The sequence below is a fragment of the Phacochoerus africanus genome, chromosome 9 (assembly GCF_016906955.1).
Source record: "Phacochoerus africanus isolate WHEZ1 chromosome 9, ROS_Pafr_v1, whole genome shotgun sequence".
Lineage (NCBI taxonomy): Eukaryota > Metazoa > Chordata > Mammalia > Artiodactyla > Suidae > Phacochoerus > Phacochoerus africanus.
The window spans coordinates 78,088,483-78,094,853 of NC_062552.1; the positions used below are offsets into that span (position 1 = coordinate 78,088,483).

Sequence of the window (6,371 nt, forward strand, 5' to 3'; positions counted from 1 at the left end):
GGCTCAGAGGTTAACGAGTCTGGCTAGGAACCATGAGGGTTTCAGGTTTGATCCCTGGCCTCGCTCAGTGGGTTAAGGATCCAGTGTTTGCTGTGGCTCTGGTGTAGGCCAGCAGCTGTAGCTCCGATTAGACCCCTAGCCTGGGAACCTCCTTATACTGCAGGTGTGGCCCTAAAAAAAGACAAAAACATAAATAAAATAAAATAAAATAAAATAAATAAAATAAAATAAATAAATCTCTTCCCAGAGGCTGAACCTTGAAGGGGAGGAAAGTGACATGGCAACAACTTAGAATCACCAATATGCATGGCAACAGTCTTTTCCTGACTCAATCTATATTGTCTGTAGGAAGTAGAAGTCAAAAGACAAAATGTACCAGTGGTGCTCAGTCTTATTAACTCCTGTTATTTTCTTGTGAAATCATCTACTAATGGCAAATTTCTACTGGAACATCCAGAGGTAGGATTAACGACAGTTCTGTAAACAAACAAACAAAAAACCTCTCTAAGTCTGTAATTTATGAAGATAAATTTAGGAGAATATTTAAAGCAGAAAACATTGAATACAAGGATAGCACATGATTTTTTTTTTATTTGCTTGGTAGAGGATTATTTCTGAACATGATGAAAAAGAAAGGAATATACGAAAAGGATCTAACACATCTGTTCACTACTTTAGGGTTGACAAGCACAGTTTTCTTGTGGGCACAGCATTGCTGAATCATCCTATGTACTTTTTATACTTTCATGGGTTTATTTTTTATGGATCATGGGTTGACTGGGAGCACTAAATGATGTCTAAATGATTATTTTTTTTGTTGTCATTCTTTTTTGTAAACTTAAGAGAATTCTTTGCCTCTTTACAGCAGATTCTAGCTAAATGCAACTGTAATTCTGTCAAAATGTCTGGTGTCAACCACCTTATGACAAACACAATATATTAAGACTTAGGGGAGGAGAAATTTACACCACTTAGCATGACCTATGACGAATGTTAGAGAGAAAGAGAATTTTGAATTGGAATGAACTGAAGTTTTGGAGCAAGAGCTTAACAAAATACCCATAGAGATATTTCACTGATGATGATAAGAAGAAGGAGTGAAGAAAGAAAGGAAGGAACAGTGAGAGAGTGGGAGGTAGGAAAGAAGAAAGGAAAATAGGAAGGAAGGAACTAGAGAGTCCATGAATAAATCAGGATTTGGGAGTATATCTGTGTCTTCATTATGAAATCCATGTAATGTTTTCTGACTTTCTTATATTTTATAGAGGATCTCATGCCCTCAATATTTTATTGCATCCTTAGCAATGGTCAGTAAAATTTTCAGTCATGGGTGTTCATTTATTCAATAAATATTGAGCATTTACTATTTGTCAGATTCTGAAGATATATCAATAAACAAACACAAAAATATGCGTTGCAGAAAAAGGGAAGTGAGGAAAAGGGAAAATGAGCTCAAGGCTGTGAAGAAAGGGAAATGAGTGGAAAGTGACTGGGGGGGATCCTGAAGGAGACATGCTGATCTTGGAAACTGCTACAGCAGCTCCCACTGTGCTTCCAAGACTGGAGTACACATACGTCTCCTTATGTTTCCCTCACAGAATCAAAGCAGGTTCCAAGTGTGATAAACTAGCAGTTTACATTTATCGGATACACCAGGACAACCTCTGTCCTCTTGAAGATCCCAGGATATGATGCAAATGATGCCGTACACATCCAGGACCAGAATGCCTCTCTCCTGTGTTATCTGTCTTGTGCCCTGGGTTTCGTCTATTTCTTTTCCTCTTTCCTACTAAAGAGCTAAGGATGATTTAGAATCTCTCTACAATCAACAACTTATATTTACTCCCATTTGAATATTTGGGGACTAGCGTGTCTCTTTATGGAGTTAGGGACGATTGCTTTGCTTTTCTCAAGTCATGGGGCGTGATTTCTACTCTAACATCTTGACATTTTGTATCACTTTCTGCAGTGGGTTCTACGATCCACTCCACTGACTCTCCATTTGAATCATTTTGGGGGGATTTTCTTCTTACTACTGCTCCCAGTAAAGCGAGATTGAACAACGTATGCTCAGTTTTTGAAGCTTGACAATTTCAAGTTTAAAAATAAATTTAAAAGTTGGTGCTAACGCTTATGAAGACTGTGAATATTGCTAAGTTTTTAAATCCCTTTGAAGCTTAGTTTTCTAATATGTAGCATAAGCCTTAGAATAACTCTTCACCAAATGGTAATGAAGATTAAAAGATATATTCAGGCTTTCCTAAATAGACACTGACTTTTGAAGGAAAAAAAGAAATAAATGCTTGCTAGATTTGAGAATTTAAGAACTAAAAGCTGCGTCATTTTTTAAAAAGGGTAACACGTTAGAACAAAATACACAAGCAAAAATAAAAGCAAAACACTCTCTAAATAGTTGGTAGAAATAAATCCTACAAAGAAAAAGAAATGAAGGATAACCTAATAGAAAAAGTGGTCCAAGGTAGGAATAAGCACATGACCAAGGTCGAAAGAGAGAGTGCCAATATAGAAAGGAAAAACTACTCCAAAGCACAAGGAATTGGGATACCTGCTGGTTGAAGTATGATTGTTTATACCGTATAGAGGGTCAGCTGTCACTTTATCCAAAATTTTAAACATGGCTTTTTTGAATATAGAAATTCCAATCTCAGATATCTAATTAAAAATTTCACATACATACAAAGTGTCTCTATGAATATGTGTAAAGGCAACAATTCTTTATGACAGCAAAGAAATAGAAACAAATATTCATTAATAGGAAAGAAATTAGTTGAATGAAGAAATGTTTCAAAGTACTGAATAGGCATCCAAAAGAGGTAAATGGCCTCTCTACTTTTTGCAACAGTAGAAAGAGTCTCCAGGAACTATTTAAATGAAAATCAAAAGGCCAGTCGTAAAAAATTGGAAATAACCCCAATTTATATGGCAAATTGTGTTTTGTATTTGTTGTATGTGTTTGTATATGTGCATGGAGTTACATAAAATGAGTGTGCAAATATGTATATAATTGAAACAAAATAGGCTGGCATTATATGACAAACTATCAGAACTGCTTTCCCCAGAGAAGGATGATGGGAGGTAGGGGTGGAATGAGATAGAGCCATTGGGCTTTTTGCTTTTGCTCTGCCCGAGGTCTTTTATGAGAGAGGATCTATGTGTTTGCTTAGGGAATATTAAAAAATAAAATTCATCATAGAGACAGACTTCTAGACAATTAAACATAGTTACTTAGTTTTTTGTGTCTTTCCAAAAAAGCTTCATCGCAAATATGCATGTTCTAGACTAATCACAAAAACGTTTCAGATTGCTCTCAGAGAAGAGTAGTTTGCTTTTGGTAAATGGAACAGCTGGACTTATATGCCCTCTGGGTCTGTACCTGCCCTGGGTCCAATGAAGGAAGCCCGTGGGAAAGGAGAATTACTTGGATTTTCCTCACCTACTAGTTGAGACAAACACACTGAAACCAGTGTTTTATTGACTTGAGGAGGAGTCATAAAAACCTATTTATACATCTTCACTTTCTTGCTATGTTAAAATTATGATCTTATTCTCCAGATAATTCTCTCAGCCACATCAACCAATGAAGCACTGATTCCTTGTCCTCTCTTTCTTCTTTTCTTTATCCATATTCCCGCCCTTTCCTTCTCCTGTTTTTCCCTCTTTTCTTCTTGCTCTCTGACTCTCACTCTAGATGGCTCTAGATTTGCTCTCAGTGATGCTGCCCCCTCCACTCCCATCCTTGTCACCAGAGAGGTACTGTACAGGTACAGCCCCATCTGTCCCACTGTGGGTCTCTTAGGATGCAGTAGTACACAGCGGTGTCTCTCAGTGTAACCCGGGGCAGGACCAAAGTGCTGGACTTTCTGTCCTGAAGCTATGGTCAGAGAAGCCATGCTATTGGTCACATTGCTTTGTAAGCCATGAATGATGTGCTGTTGACTCTGATTGGGATTTTGCCGATACCAATGTATATAGTCAGCTCCACTGATGGTAGAGTGGTTTACAAGGCAAGCTTACATCTTCCCCTTCAGCACAGTCCTTGGAGTTTGGCTGGGTGGTCTGAGCATTAATCATAGTCCCTATGTCACAAAAACAAAAACAAAAACACCTCAAATTAACTACTGACCACAATCAATGTAATTCTACGAGTCCGTGACATATGCCTCCCATAACTCTCTGGTACTACCCACTACTTCAGTGTTTTTATTTATGTTCTCCAAAAATGTACTTGGGCGTTCATTTCAGAGACCAAAGACATATGCCAAGAATGGCTCTGTAACATGGCTCCTTGGCTCAATATACGCAGAGACTTCTTCCAACATGGGATACTGCTAAGGACTCTGCTGAGATCAGGGCTATGAGTGAACCTGTCATTTAGAATTTCATCCTCCCTAGAAAATCCCTAGATCAGGTCTCACTTCCATCCCTAGCATGCTGAATAAAGCACAGGGAGAACAAATGACCCTTCATGGTCCCTTGGATTCAAAGCCTTCCCTTGTAGACACAGAACACTCACCCAGGGTCAGAAACACAGTGACTCCAGTCTCCAGCCTCATACTTCAAGGACAAGCCAAGACCGTTGGCCTCAGAGCTAGTCTTGGAGTCTGATGCTAGGCTTCAAGTTTCCAGAGAACAGAAGCAACACTGCTACTAAGGACTTACCACCAGGGCAGCTACCACTGGTGTTGTGCCCAAGACCTTCTCAGCAATGGCAGTGCAGTTCCTTGTCTGGGTCCTCCTCCCTTGTCTTAGTCATGTCCCCAGAAGAATATCAAATAGCCATTCCCATCTCACAGGGGTGCCCACTGCCGTCATCTGTGAGGTTTAAAGTCTGGGCTCTGGTTGGGGAAACTCCAAGCACAATGATATGTTCATCCAGATATATATTTGAGCTATTTGTTCCTTAAAAGAAATGGGCTGATGCTCCATGGAGCTTGTGGAAAGCATTGATTAACCTCATAAAAATTGCACTGAGCTCTGTGTTATAAGGAGATGAAAATTCCCATTCTCACTCCAGAGAATGAACGTGCGATTCCAAAGTAGGTAGTGACGTGTTTGTGGGGGACAGGGAATTAATAACATTAAAAATTAAAAGCTGCACATTCTGGAGCTCCAGCTTCCTATAATGGTTCCAAGAATCATGCAATCTACCACTATCTAGGTAGTCATTTCTCCATGCACCTGTTCTTCATATAGTAACTGAATGACATGGACAGTGTTCACCTTATCCTCCTTGAACAGTGGTCCCTTAATTCCTCATGTCTCTATGGCACCTTGCTGTGCACCAAGGATGCTGAGGCAGAGAGAAAAGACAGAAGGGAAAGCAAAGCAGGTGAAGGTGAGGGGCAGTGGGTTGGGGGTGATAGAAAAAGTTAGGCCGAGGGAAGAAAAAAGAGCACAAGGAATAGGGAAGGTAAGGGATAATCAAAGAGGAAGAGAATTGCAGTGATTAGGGAGATACCTGGAGAGGGCTTAGGCTACTGGGCTAAATCCCCTGAATCTTGGACCACACACCCTCAACAAGGGATTGTAAAGTACAAGTTGTCTAAAGAGGAAGAAGGTATGTCATCTTCCTTTTTCTTGGAACATCCATAGAAAACATAGACCTTTCTTTCTCCCAGAAGAGACTGCTGTTTCCAGATTGAAGCAGCCCTCTCTTGTGACTGAATAAATGAACTGGCAGCGCTAACCCAGGGCAAAAGTCAGTCAGCAATCTTTCAAAGACTCTTCAGATTTGAAGGTAAATATCTTACTTGTAATACCTTTTTACTCCTCTGTGTTTTCTGTGTTCCTATTACACCGCAGAGAAGGTTTGTTTTTATTGCTTTATTCAGTCAAATGATTCTCAGTTGTTGGCTTCTCCTTTAATACTCCTTTTGTCTCCAATCTTCCCATATTTAAAAGGTTACTTTCAAAGCCCATATTATTTGGTGTTTATAAGAAAGGTTGGTACATCCCAGACACTCAAGAATTACCTGTTTGCCTGAATGAGTACTTGTTATTCATGAATTTAGTGAAAGAATTTATGCTGAGCATCTCTTTAAATAATTCTAAAACAATCTCCAAGTTTTATGGAAGACAGGTAAAATAAAATACTCCAATAGCATAAATAGAGGGTTATATTTGTGGACAAAATGCAGAACAGACAACAAACTTCCCACCTAGGATGGAGGAAAATTAGACTAAATTAGACATTTATGGGAAATAAATGTCATTGTAATCATGCTTTATTCATTTAACAAACATTCATAAATATTCACTGGGAACCGGTTCTGTGCAAACACACACACAACACACACAGATAAGTCAAATAGTACTACTACTGAAAATATTTAAATGGGTATGAATGAACA

At 39.0% G+C, this 6,371-nt stretch overlaps 1 pseudogene; it reads right to left on the reverse strand.

The window, feature by feature from the left end:
* Nucleotides 1-3,756: 3,756 nt before the first annotated feature.
* On the reverse strand, nucleotides 3,757-4,574 carry LOC125134963 (T cell receptor alpha variable 26-2-like; annotated as a pseudogene).
* Nucleotides 4,575-6,371: the final 1,797 nt, after the last annotated feature.